This window comes from Neomonachus schauinslandi, chromosome 9, assembly GCF_002201575.2.
Source record: "Neomonachus schauinslandi chromosome 9, ASM220157v2, whole genome shotgun sequence".
Lineage (NCBI taxonomy): Eukaryota > Metazoa > Chordata > Mammalia > Carnivora > Phocidae > Neomonachus > Neomonachus schauinslandi.
In genome coordinates, this window is record NC_058411.1 from 101,738,341 (window position 1) to 101,751,805 (window position 13,465).

At 45.9% G+C, this 13,465-nt stretch overlaps 1 long non-coding RNA gene across 1 annotated transcript; it reads right to left on the reverse strand.

The window, feature by feature from the left end:
• Positions 1–9,040: 9,040 nt before the first annotated feature.
• Positions 9,041–12,481, reverse strand: LOC110583824. The gene is made up of 3 exons (XR_002480537.1): positions 12,397–12,481; positions 9,593–9,647; positions 9,041–9,061 (listed from the first exon to the last, which is right to left on the reverse strand). It is a non-coding gene; the product is annotated as an uncharacterized LOC110583824 (long non-coding RNA).
• Positions 12,482–13,465: the final 984 nt, after the last annotated feature.

The window sequence follows — 13,465 nt, forward strand, 5'->3', positions numbered from 1 at the left end:
CTTGAAGACTTGAAGCAAACAAAAGGAGATTACAAACAAAATTAGTTGGCCAAACTTGGGCTGCAGGGCGGAAAAGGATGTTCTCTTGAAAAGCGAATGCGGTAGACTGGGAATAAACGAAAACTCATTTGGATGACAGATAATGTTTTCACTAAAAAGGATTAAATATATCTGTAGCTATTCTTCCAAGCCCTCTGATCAGGCATTTTTCTCTCCACAGAAAGGAAGGGCGTGTAAGGCAAAGAACCCAAAAAGAAGCCTGGAGGCCAGGCTTGCGGGTTCCCGCTTCTGAAAAACGGTCCCCTTTCTCGAGGCAAAGAAACGCTCTGGGTCTCCCCTTGTCTTCAGCACCCCTAGGCTCCCCGCTGCCTGTCCTCAGCTAGACCAAGAATGCCTCTCTGCCTCACTGTAGTCACAGAAGCCCTGAACCCAGCACCCTTTGACTTTGGGAGCCAGGTCTGGCTTCACTGTCACAGCTGCCTAGCCGGTCAAGTCCCGCAATCTGAGATTCTTCATCTATGAAATGGGGATGAGATGAGCACCTAGCTCCCAGGGTATTACCACGGGACTGGAATGTATCACCCATGTCATAAAGCACAGCACCTGGGACATGCTTGATGAGCATCAACTGCCTCTGTCCTCAAGCCATGTGTGCTCCAGAGACCACTGCGGAGGGCCTTCACCACCTGACTAGGTGGAGCTGGGCCAACACCTCGCCCCCCCATGACGATGCTTAGTAATACTGTTCTCAGAGACCATATGCCAGAACCTGTCAGAAGTGCCTCACAGGGGTTCTCTCAGCTTCCCGTCAGTCCCCGTTTCATTCACACGGAGACCAAGGCTCAGTCCGTGGAACTACTCAGTCCCATGGCTCCCGGGGAGTGGGGTCGGGCGTCAGGTTTCAGGCCCGCGCGGATCCTCTCACATGTTTCAGATGTTGTGCAGCAGAAGAAAAGCCACTGCTGCACGTAGCTAGAAACAGATGAGGCGGCAAACACGGTCGGGGGAGAAGACGGGGAAGATGTAGGTGGAATCAACTTCGGGGCTGCCGTGACCACTAGTGAGTGGTTTACCGCCTAACTTCCTCCCTGGGCTCCGGAGGCCCAGTGAAATCATGAATTAATGAAGCATCAGGCCAATTCCAAGAATTCTTGCCTGATCTTTCTGATAGACAGGAGGGAACACCCTGTCTCCACATGGCACACACCTTGGGTCTGTTCCAATGTGATAATCTCTGAACATGCTGCCCCTGCCAGGTCAAGAGGAAGATAAGGGCTCTTCCAAATGGGAGCACCGAGGCTGGAAGCTGATAGTCACCATTTAGAAAACCATGAAGTACAGAGAAATAGTTCAAGATTCATACCCTAAATTCCATTAGCAGGCCCGGATTTCAGAATGAGCAGCTGGAGAAGTTGCCGTGTTCAGGGTAAAACACTGTGGCTCTCCACAGAGAAAAAGGGTACAAGTAAGAAATCAGCATCTCCCCAGAATGTTTAAATTTATAATGAGAGTTCCATAATCTGTTGCTGAGGAAAAAAAGAAAAGCACTTTCTGGATACATTCTTAACTTTTTGAGACTGGCATTGAGGAGAACAATTCCCCTCCTTATTGTTCCTGGAGAGGTCATTAGCAGAAAGAAAATCTAGTTTTTGTGTATGCTGGTATGTATTCTCCAGAGTGTAATATTTTTGGCCTGATTTTTTTTTTCTTCAGGAAAAAAAAAAGTCTTTTCACTTGAGCAAATATTTGAGTATATGTTAACCACTTTTTCCAACTTGTCAACACTATTTGTAGATGTAATTTTGTTTTAAAATCTGCAGTCAAATCTACATACAGAAGAAAAAAAAAATCTGAATTCTCCAATCAAAACAAAAAGCTCTGGGGTGCTCAGGGAGCTATCATTTCCCGAACTGGAGACAGGGGCTTGGGAAAAAATTAGAAATGTCAGGCAGTGCAAGAAGTGTTCCTTCCATTATATATACTTTTTGACGTTGAGAGTGTTCAGAGCTACATTCCTCCAACAGATGTCATAAATTTTGTGTGTCAAACAATGAATGAAGCTATGTTGAGGGTTCACTAACATGAATGCAACCTTTGCCAAGTTTTTGACAAATGGGCATCGACCTAGAGGATAAGACTGGTTCCTGCTGCCTGAGACAGTTTTCTTTCCATCCGTTTCCAAGGCCATGGAGAACAAAGAGTCAAGGTCTTATCAGGGCCTGCCAAGGCTGATGCCCTCACCGAAATGCTGATTCAGAGCCCAACTGGAAGGAGGCTTTTAATCAAGGCCTAGAGAGTTTCGATGGCTTGCTCAAGGTCATTCAGCTAGTGGAGTTTAGCTCTCTTGCAGGGCCTGGAAAGCAGAGGGGCAAGCTCTGAAACCTGCTCCACCACTCACCATGACCTTGGTTCATTGTACCATTTTGAGCAGCAGTTTCTTCAGCCTCTTCACATATTCTGCACTTCTCACAAGCCTGGGAACTAAACCAAGTGGTGTGTGTTGATGCTCCTACCACCTCCAGGCCCTTTTCTGCTCCTCAGCCTGAGCTTTTTCCCCCTTCCTTGGGGATCCTTAGGGAGACTGAAAGTAACTCTGTTCCTTTTGAAGTGAAAAATCTCCGGGACCATTCCCCCTGGAGGCCATCTGTCACATGGCCTCCATACCACACATAAAAGCCATTCAGAATACGGTCATTGATGGGACAAATGGCCAAGACACAAACGCTCAAGTAACACTTCTAGAGTCGTTACCAACAGTGCACAGAAGGTAAAGAATGTTTCAAAGCAATAGATTCAAATTCCTTTTTTAAGCAAAACACTGGCCTTTGAAAATAAGTTTCTATTGCTGCGTTCTCGAACTGCATTTGGACATGCTAGAGAGTGAAGCGGACAGTAAGAATACACGAATACTGCCCAGGGGCCCTGAAGCAGACGTGAACGAAGGCAGGCAGCCCTGGTTCAATCTTGAGCAGCCACAGGGCAGGACCACTGCAGAACCCACGTCTCCAGAGGAAAGCTAGTGACGGCCAAACAAGCCCTTTGTGTGTGTGGCCCAGGATTGTTCTGTCTCCCAAGAGGCCCCCTGGGCCTGGGCCTGGCTGGGCCAAGGCTCCTCTGGGCGGATGCTGCATGACTGGGGTGGGTGGGGACAGGTAAGAGGAAAGCACACTTCGTGATGGTGAGTCCCGATCTGTTTTCAACTTTGGAATGCTAGATGCTCAGGAATTGGAATTCTTGTTCCTTAGACTCACAGATTGGATATTAAACTCCCAGGGACACGCAGTAGGATGGTATAGCCCTTTGGCCTTCCAAAGAGCTAGGTTTTGATGGGCTGACCACATTCTGCCTCAGCATCCCCACCCTGCACTCTGTCCCACTTCCTCTATGAAAACCATTTTTCACACTAAAACAGTTTGCCAGTAACTACTGGAATTATGCTGTGGTTCTAGGACACCGTTATCTAAAGCAAGCCCTGTCACTATCCCAAAAGGGTTTAGTACTGGTGCTAAAAGCCCAGAGAGTATATTAGAAGTGTGAGCCAGCCCCCAGGGCAATAGGATTTTTTCATTTTTGCTCTTAAGGGACTGCTACATACTATATCTCAGAACCCAGACGGGAAGTGATGAATTACTGATTTATTCAGCTTGAAGACTGCCATTCCCATGATTTATCTTCCTCCTGCGTTCTCACAAAGTACTCCTTTCCAGAATACTCCAGAATTATCTGCCTTAGCACCTTCCCAAGAAATTAAAAAGGAACAAGTTGGAATAACTTGTCTAGGAATAGGAATATAATAAACGTAAAGAAAATGTGCCCAAGTGGAGTGTTTCTAGACTCAAATCCTGGCAAACCCGGTCACATCTCTTCATCCTTCAAAGCTCCTGTTTCTGGCTTGTGACCTCCCCTCTCCAGCTGCCATTTTTTTACTACTCTATAATCGCTTGTTCTGCTCACTTTCTCTTAAACACAGAAAGGACTCCCATATTGTCTTCTAGTAACTAGAGAATAGATGGAAATTAAGATTATACATGACTTGGTCTCTGGGACTAAGAAACTCCACTTCCACTTAAGAAGCATGCACATCATTTTAGAAAGGAACTCCAGGTTGGGGGTTGTAGAACAATATAGAAAAAGCATAAAATAGACTTCTCGCCCTCAAAGTCTATAGAAGAAGCAGTGCACACACGTTTAAAAATAATAGGATGTGATTACATGGCAAATTGAGAGTAAATGATATAGGAGTGCGTTGAAAACAGGCATCATGCCTCCTTCCTGGAAGATTGTTAACCACCTAAAACTGGGCCTGCTTCGTCGTTTTCTTAGAAGTACTCCCGTCACAGGCGGTTCACGACTCACCCTGACCTCTCAAACCTTAGAAACAAGATCTCTGCTCATTATAAATGCCTTGGTTTTGCTCTTTACTCAGGCCACCAAGTGTTCTGTTCTTCACTGTAGTTTTCTTCTACCTGACTTTAACTGAAAAAGTCTCCCTTCTTCCCCACCATCCTATTCTTTGTCTTATGCTATTTAACTTGTTTTAAATTAATCTTTGGTTTTGGTCTTAACCATACCTTTGCTTTTATCCTAGAGCATCTCTCAATCTTTAGAGCAAACAGTAGAGTATAAATAAATTAGTACATAGACTCTTAGAGACTATAAACTCAGCATTCTATGCCAGTAGGGAAATTTGCAGGGATTTCTGGAAAAGCAAATGGATGAGAGATGCCATGAACACTCCCTTCTTCCGTGGAAAGATCCCCCAGCACTCTTTCTTGTAGCCCTTAGAGAAGACAGTGACCTGATCTGCTGGTCTTCAACCTTCCTAATAGGTTAGGGGCCCTGGGCGTCTCCAGATAATTCATTTTCCAGCTTTCATTGAAAGATGAAAAGTGAGGTGGTGCGTGAGAGAACATTGAGTTTCACTACTGTATTGGTAAGAACTGCTGGGGGTCAGGAGTGCTTCTTTTGCTTTTCTAGTTTGGGTTCCTACTCAGAAAGATAAGTGCTAGGGATCAATATGGCGTAATTAAATCTGAGTGACAAAGACTCTAACCCAAAGAATTAATCCCAATTTGTATAACAGCGGTGGATGTGTGTTATGTATTTAAAGGAACATGTAAATTTCATGCAGCAATTTGCAAGTTCAAATGAAAAGCTCTGCCATATTTGGATACAAGGTTGCAAGGTAAATAAGCCAGAATATATACATAAGGTACACGCCACCATATAATTGTATACACTTTGAGTTTTTCATTTGTCACATGTTATTAACACTATAGAGAAAATCACTAAAGGAAAAGTCATTCATAATCTCACCACCACTTTTAAAAATAATTATTTTTCGTATGTTTTGCCTGTATGTATATTTAGGGCTTTTTATTCAAAACTTAGTATTTTTTATCCAAAAATTTTTGCATAGGTAGCTACTTCCTATGCTGCTACGCTAGCCTTCATGTATTATTATATGGTATTGCATCTGGTTAATGTGCCATAATTTGTTATTCTATTTTTGATCATTTGGAATGTTTCTGATTTTTTTTTTTTGCTTTCATAACTAGAACTGATAAGAGATTCATTATAATTTTGGATATTTCTGACTGACGGGACATGAAAACATACACTTAAAGGAAAAAAAAAAAAGCTATTTCTTTTTAAGTACAGGCATACCCTAAATATGCTCTAGCCAGGACTAGACAGCCCATTTGGGTTCCAAGCTTTGGGTTCTTAAAAAAGAAACAAAACAAACACTTCCCAAACTGGTTGAAATAGAGACTTTTGAGAAATCTAGCTCCACATGTGGTCTCCGTTTCTCCCCAATCTCCTCCCACCAACAAAAACATAGAAACTTGAGCTTTGAGCAGTGGTCTCACAGCAGTCACCCTGCTCCTTCCTATACCCCATGTCTAGACCCAGAACTGATAAACGTGAATAACGGGCATGGGGGCTCAGCGGCACCATCCGGGGCCATTCTTGCTTCAGTTTCGGGAAGCCCCTTCCTTACTGATAATGAACAGTGACGGAGGGGAGCAGCAGTAATAGAGTAACTTCGGCTGTACTACAGAGGACACAGCCTGGGACAGTGGTTACAGTCCCAGGCTTGGAAGCTAGAGGAATTGGAAGGCCACCCGTGGCTGTGTGACTTAACTTTTCTGGCTGCAAAACGGAGGTCTAAGGTCGTGACTCTGGAAGATAATGCATGTCAAGTTGTTAGTACAGTGCCTGATACAAAAACTCCAGGATGGACAACTTCTTTTGTTGTGTTATCATCCCTGAAACACACCTGAGTCTCGAGTCCCTGCAACCAGCCCTTATAGCCACTCTCCCCAGGCTTCAAAGGAAAGCCCTTGTCCCTTCCATACTCACCTGTGAGGCTGCCTCGGATGCCCATCAGGACGGTTCAGGGCCAGATGGGTCAGTGGGTTCTTCCCCCACCTGAAGTCACAAGGAGGCAAGGCTTCGTGGCCCTTCAGGACTCAAATCCAGCGTTGGGAAACAGAACAGCCCCTCTCCAGTGGGGAGGAGAGGGGCCTGAGTAGACCCTCAGTGACCGAGGTATCGACCAACCATCACCAGCTCTCAGGGAGTCACCTCTTCCATGGCATCCAGAAGAGAGCACCCAGGTCCTCTGTCTCCACAGCATGATGGGGGTTTGCCTCAGGGTTTGGTTTCCCAGGGACTTCTCAATAACACTCTGAAAACCCAGCTCACCTAGTTGTTGATCTTATTCTCAGACACTAGAGGATTACTTAGGGCACTTGAAAGTTTTCTTCAGATGATAAAATACCTTCATCCTCCTCTGGTGGAATCCTTCATATCTAAGGTCCTGCTTCATGGTTTCCTCTGTTGGGATGTGGTTCCTGCCTTCTGTATCTTTAGCCTTGAAAGAAGGGGTTGGCAGGAGGAAGCAGGCTGTCCTCATTTGGAGCGCATCCTAGATATGTGGGAGGAGGCAGGAGCGCAAGCTTCTTAGCTGTGGCTTTTGTCTAGAGAGGTGTGGGGTGTGGGGCAGGGTGCGCGACCCACCAGCCAGCACCAGGAACTAAAGCCAAGCACCTGCTCTGTGCTTTTGGGTCTGGTTGGCCCGGGTATCTGACACTAGGGAACATCTTTCCTTTCACACCCTATTGTCTGGGGCTTCAGTTACATTCTTGACTCAGAGCCCAGGAATGGGGAGAGCAAGCACTCCAAAAATCCTTAGAGCAGTGACTCACTTAGGTTTGCAGCCTCCCTAACGATGAGGCACGCAACTGGTCTTCCAAGTGGAGGGTGTCACCACCTCCAAATAGCTGGGTGAGCATCTCTTGGCCTCAGCGCTGGTATTAAGATGGGTCCTACAAGGATGAGTCCTGAGTGCACCAGCAAAAGAAGAGCACCCAAAAGAAAAGGAGATAGAATTTAATATTTTATATTTGCCCCCCCAAAAAAGCATTGATGAAGTCATCATTGGAAAAATCTGAATGTCCTTGGTCTATTTCCACTTATTCTATAGTGATATTTTATTTCAAATTATTAATGTGTAAATGGTGTAATAAGGGGACTGCATATTCTCATCGCTGCCCACCACCAAGAGGAGCTGGGTTCCTCTGCAAGCTTCTCACTTGTGTCCTTGATCTCCCAAGGACTCCATCCCACCTTCCCCCAACGCACGCTCACACACACCCACACCCAGAGCCATCATCACTGCCTCCACCACCACCCACATGGGACAAACGCCAACCACAGTTACTTCTTTTTTTTAATTATTATTTTATTGTTATGTTAATCACCATACATCATTAGTTTTAAGTGTAGTGTTCCATGATTCATTGTTTGTGCACAACACCCAGTGCTCCATGCAGAACGTGCCCTCTTTAAAACCCATCACCAGGCTAACCCATCCTCCCACCCCCCTCCCCTCTAGAACCCTCAGTTTGTTTTTCAGAGTCCATCGTCTCTCATGGTTCGTCTACCCCTCCGATTTCCCCCGCTTCATTCTTCCCCTCCTGCTACCTTCTTCTTCTTCTTCTTTTTTTTCTTAACATATATTGCATTATTTGTTTCAGAGGTACAGATCTGAGATTCAACAGTCTTGCACAATTCACAGCGCTTACCAGAGCACATTGCCTCCCCACTATCACCCAGTCACCACAGTTACTTCTTATGTGTTATGTTTCATGTGTTTTTGTGAGTCTGCAACACTGACAAAACCTGGTTCTATCCCTGGTTCTTCCCAGCGAACAACTGGGGAACTTGAGGCAAGTTACTTGGCCTCTCTGAATTTCAGTTTCCTCCTCTGTAAAAGCCTATCCTTTAGGGTTATGTTAAAGAATAAAAGGTAAAATATGTCCAGGCCACATGACAGGCTGTCAGTAAATAGTAGGGCTGTTAATGCCCTTTCTTCACTCCTGGCCCATACTAAAAGGTAGATAGAACAGGTCCCTTCTCTGAGAGAACCACCACCATCCCCCACCATCCCGTGTTAGTCTGAGAGACTTTGTAGGGAAATGTCACCCTTCGAAGTAGCTTCCTGAGTCTCCTGCCCCCACTACCCCAAACTTTTAAAGGGGAGGAGCTTCCCTGGAGAGAGGCTTACTCAAAGGGTGACACTGTCACTGTTTTCTGAGGTCAGTGCCTATTTTTTTCTTTTAGTGTCAGCCATCAACTGGAGACCGCATGAGTGTGTCTAAGGAGCCCTGGGCCAAGGATTCCTCAGGAAGCGAGCCCATCTTGGAAGGGGAGGGCCAGCCCTGTGCCTTCTGGAGTTTCAGCAAGTTATGCATTTCCCACAAAGGCCCTTTCCCAGGCCCCTGTGGCTGTGAAGCCCAAGGGGACTCGGTGGCGGGAGGGTAGGGGGAAAGTGTACATTAGCACTTCCCACATTTAAATGAGCACAGGAATCACCCGGAACCTTGTCCAAATGCAGGTTCTGGCTGTGGTCTGAGACAAGCTGGAGGGTCTGTATTTCTCACCAGCTCCAGGTGATGCCAGCGCTGCTGGTGGGTGGACCGCAGTTGGAAGAGCAGAGCTCGGAGGTGTGACTTGGAATGTAACATTGGCATTACTCAGAGAGACTATAGATGTCCTGTGGGTGGGGAGAAGAAACAGAAAACAACTCATTCGGCTCAGAAGTCACAGTCCAGGAAGGGAAGACACGATGCCCACACCATGCTCACGCTCTGAGGGTGAGGCCAGCCTGGAATTCCACAAGACTATCCCATGAGAAAGAAGGAATTCCTCACCAGGAAGTTGGGGCATCTCAGGAAGGGGATATGAACACGAGGTTGCCCAAACCCACGCAAGTCCATTCCAGCCCTCGGGGGACCACAGCTGGCCTTTGGGGAAGCTAAGGCACCAACCAGGACTAGCGTGAGGCAAGTGAGGCACCGAGTGCAAAATTTAAGGAGGTGCTCACTCTCAAGGTCATGCAGTATTTGTGTGTGAGGCCTCCTTGCGCTCTGTGCCCTTGAGGCTTCACCTGCTAAGGCAGGTGCTAGTCATGCTCCAGTTTCCCACTTTGATATTCCATCTGGGACAGCCAGCTAGACCCTCCATGCCTCTGGTTTTCCCTCAAGAAAAGAAGAACTAAGTGAAAGCAGGGAAGAAAGTCACTTACCATAACCTTCTTTGGAATTTATTTATCTTGGAAGGTCTGGCACCTAATCCAGGACCTAGAGTGAAGTAGGTGTTCAACAAATGCTTTGTTCAATAAAGGATTGGATACTATTACTAAATAGAAAGGACCTTTGATGAGCAGTTGCCCCCTATCAAAGGGCAGGGGCTGTTTTTTCACAGTCTTTGCACTTAGTGTGTTCCTAGAATATAACAGAGGTCTGTTTCAAATTCAAATTCTGTTGAATTTGATAGAGGTGAAACCCATTCTGTGTGGAAATAAAGTTAGTACTTGTTTTACAAAGTGTCAAATGAGGTGCGCCTGGGTGGCTCAGTTGGTTAAGCATCTGCATTCGGCTCAGGTCATGATCCCAGGGTCCTGGGATCGAGCCCCGCATCGGGCTCCCTGCTCCACGGGAAGCCTGCTTCTCCCTCTCCCACTCCCCCTACTTGTGTTCCTGCTCTCGCTGTCTCTTTCTGTCAAATAAATAAAATCTTAAAAACAAAAACAAAAAACACGAAGTGTCAAATGAGAGACCTTCAAAATATTTTTTCTTTATTCTTCTTGAAATTCCTGTATTAATAATTTATTCCTTTGACTTTCATTTTCCTTACCCACTTGTCTTATTTTAAAATACCAGAACCAGAGTGCCTGGGTAGCACAGTCAGTTGGGTGACTGATCTCTTGGTTTCAGCTCGGGTCATGATCTTAGGGTCGTGAGATCAAGCCCCGCGTTGGGCTCTGCACTTAGCAGGGAGTCTGCTTGAGACTCCTTCTCCCTCTTTCTCCCTCTGCCCCCCCCCCCCCCCCCCCCCCCCTCTAAAAAAAAAAAAAAATCTTTAAAATAAAATAAGATACCGGGACACCTAGGTGGCTCAGTCGGTTAAGCGTCTGCCTTCGGCTCAGGTCATGATCCCAGGATCCTGGGATCGAGCCCCGCATCGGGCTCCTTGCTCAGCAGGGAGCCTGCTTCTCCCTCTCCCTCTGCTGCTCCCCCTGCTTGTGCTCTCTCTCTCTCTGTATCTCTTTGTCTTGAATGAATAAATAAAATCTTTAAAAAATAATAATAAATAAAAATTTTTTAAAAATAAAATACCAGAACCAGGGGTGCCTGGGTGGCTCAGTTGGTTAAGGGTCCAACTCTTGGTTTAGGCGTAGGTTGTGATCTCCAGGTCATGCGATGGGGCCCCGCTGGGCTCCATGCTCAGCAGGGAGTCGGCTTGAGATTCTCTCTCCCTCTGCCTCTCCCCCCGCTTGTGTGCTTGCTCTCTCTCTCTAATAAATAAATAAATAATAAAATAAAATACCAGAACCACAAGAAAAGGATTACATTAACCAAAAACAAAACTTTACCTTTGTGTGTCTTTGTCCTGGGAATTTTATAAGCTAGGCAAATTATCACCTATGGGCCAAATTCAACCCACCACCTGTTTTTGTACAACCTGAGAGCTAAGATTGGTTTTTAAATTTTTTAATGGTTGAAAAAAATTCAGAAGAAGAATAATAGTTCATGATATGTGAAAAGTATATGAGATTCACATTTCATTGTTTATAAAGTTTTATTGGAACGGTCACATCCATTCATTTATGTGATGTCTAGGGCTGCTGTTGTGCTATAGCTACCGAGCTGAGTTGTCATAACAGAGACTTATGGTCCAAACGTCTAAAATATTTGCTATCTGGCTTTTTACAGAAAAGGTTTGCTGACTGTCTACTCTAAAGGGAGGCTCTTCTACTTATCCCATCAGCTTGTTCTAGTAGTTTTTAATACTCAATCTGTGAGATACCTAGATTCCTAGAAAGTTTTGTATAAATAGAAATCTTATGAATAAAATCATTTTTTAAAGATTTTATTTAGTTGAGAGAGAGAGAGAGAATGGGCAGGGGGAGGGGCAGAGGCAGAGGGAGAAGCAGACTCCCCACTGAGCAGGGAGCCCGATGTAGGACTCGATCCCTGAGATCATGACCTGAGCCAAAGGCAGACGCTTAAGCGACTGAGCCACCCAGGCACCCCTAAAATCATATTTCAGAATATTTCTTATATTGCTACTTAAAGTAATTATTTTGGTTTAGAGAAATGAAGACATTCTCTCTCTGAGTTTTGACAGTCAGGTTTGTCTGAAGCAGGCACTGCATTGTCCCAGAGGCACCTTCTCTTTATCTTTTCTCTGCTCCTAATTCTTGGAGCTCAGGCCATCAGTGCTGATGCACTCCATACTTCATCTCAGTCTCAGCTCACTGGAGGCAAACTGTTTGAATTATGATTCAAGTAAGAAAGAGACCTTTCTCGGGGGTAGAGAAGGAAGTGATTTACTCCAACAATATGCCTGGGAAATCATCCGTGTGCAGCTAAATGGTTTCCATAAGGGGCGTGTGTGTGTGTGTGTGTGTGTGTGTGTGTGTTGGGAGGACAGGAGGTGGGGGGGGACGTGGGGAGGACAGGACAGGAACAAAACAAGGATAGGAATTCCAGAATTGGTATTTCTCCCATTGTCCCCCACCCCACCTTCAAGCTTATCCATAAAGATGGGATTGTCATTTTGGCCCCCACATCCCTACTCTCTCCCCAAACTCCTAGTTTTGCAGCTGCTCAACTTCAAGGAAAGTGAACTTGGGTTGAGTTGGCAGCACAGGGATTTTCAAGCCAGACATCACCTCGCAGTTAGGAGAACTGATGAAGTTTAATCCCAGTCTGAAAGTTGTGATTTCCCCTGGCTCTCTGGAATTCTAGATTTTCCTGGATTTGCCAGAGGGGTTTGGTTGGTCTCCCCAGTATGAGCTTTGAAGCTCCATTTTTCCCTTCTTACCGTAGAGTGTCTCAGCCGAGTGCTGTCTGAGAACTCACAGAGCGGTAGCAGCGTGGGAGTCTCCGAGCCCCACTCTGGACTGCTGGGGAGCAATTTAAAAGTCAGCTCCACCTTCAGGATGTGAACTGAAGGGAGTTAATGGAAAACAGCAGGCTTTCATTCTGCCTGCACCGGTGAATTTTTCCATCTCCCTGTTTTCATACTGTAATGTGTTAGATGTCATGAAATACCTTTAAGCAAAGAATCCTCAATCTCTTCCTGATGTGAAGGAACTTTGAATTTGCCCAGCATCATAAAATCAAAGTACTACCATACTCGCAAGACTTCTGACACCAGATGTGTGGCTTTTCCACACTTCAGGCATTTCCCCAATGTTAGCCCGGGTGTCCTACAGTTCAATTCGGTCCTGACACTCTCTACCTGGAGTTAGCATCAGATCCCACAAGTTCAGGGCTCAATCCCACGAGACTGCCCCCACTTAAGGCACCAATCACAAGTCCCAGGCTGTAACCTGTACTTCCCAACAACCGGCTAGAAGTCAGAGTTCCCATGATCCCCTCCTTGGCTTCAATAATTCGCTAGAATGGCTCACAGAAATCAGGGAAACAGTTAGGTCTAACCAGTTTATTATAAAGGACATAGTAAAGGTAATGAACGAAGAGGCAGATGAAGAGATACATAGGACAAGATCCAGAAGGTCCTGAGTCCAGGACCTTCTGTGCCTGTGGAGGGGGAGTCGGCCACCATCCAGCATGCAGGTGTGCTCACCAACACAGAAGCTCCCCAACCCGCTATTGTTGGAATTGTAATGGAGGCTTCATCATGTAGGCATGGTTGATGATTAACACCATTTCCAGCCCCCTGTCCTCTCCAGAGAAAGGGGGTTGAGGCTGAGATTCTGAGCTCCTGATTATCCTTGGTCCTTCTGGTGACCAGCCCTGCTCAGATTCCACCAAGAGTCACCTCCTGGTGGTCCTTTATAGGTAACAGGAAAGGAACTGAGCCTTGTGACCCGTTTTGGTACCAGCTGAAACCGAAGCATGAGCAGATATGCAGGAGTAAGGGAGCA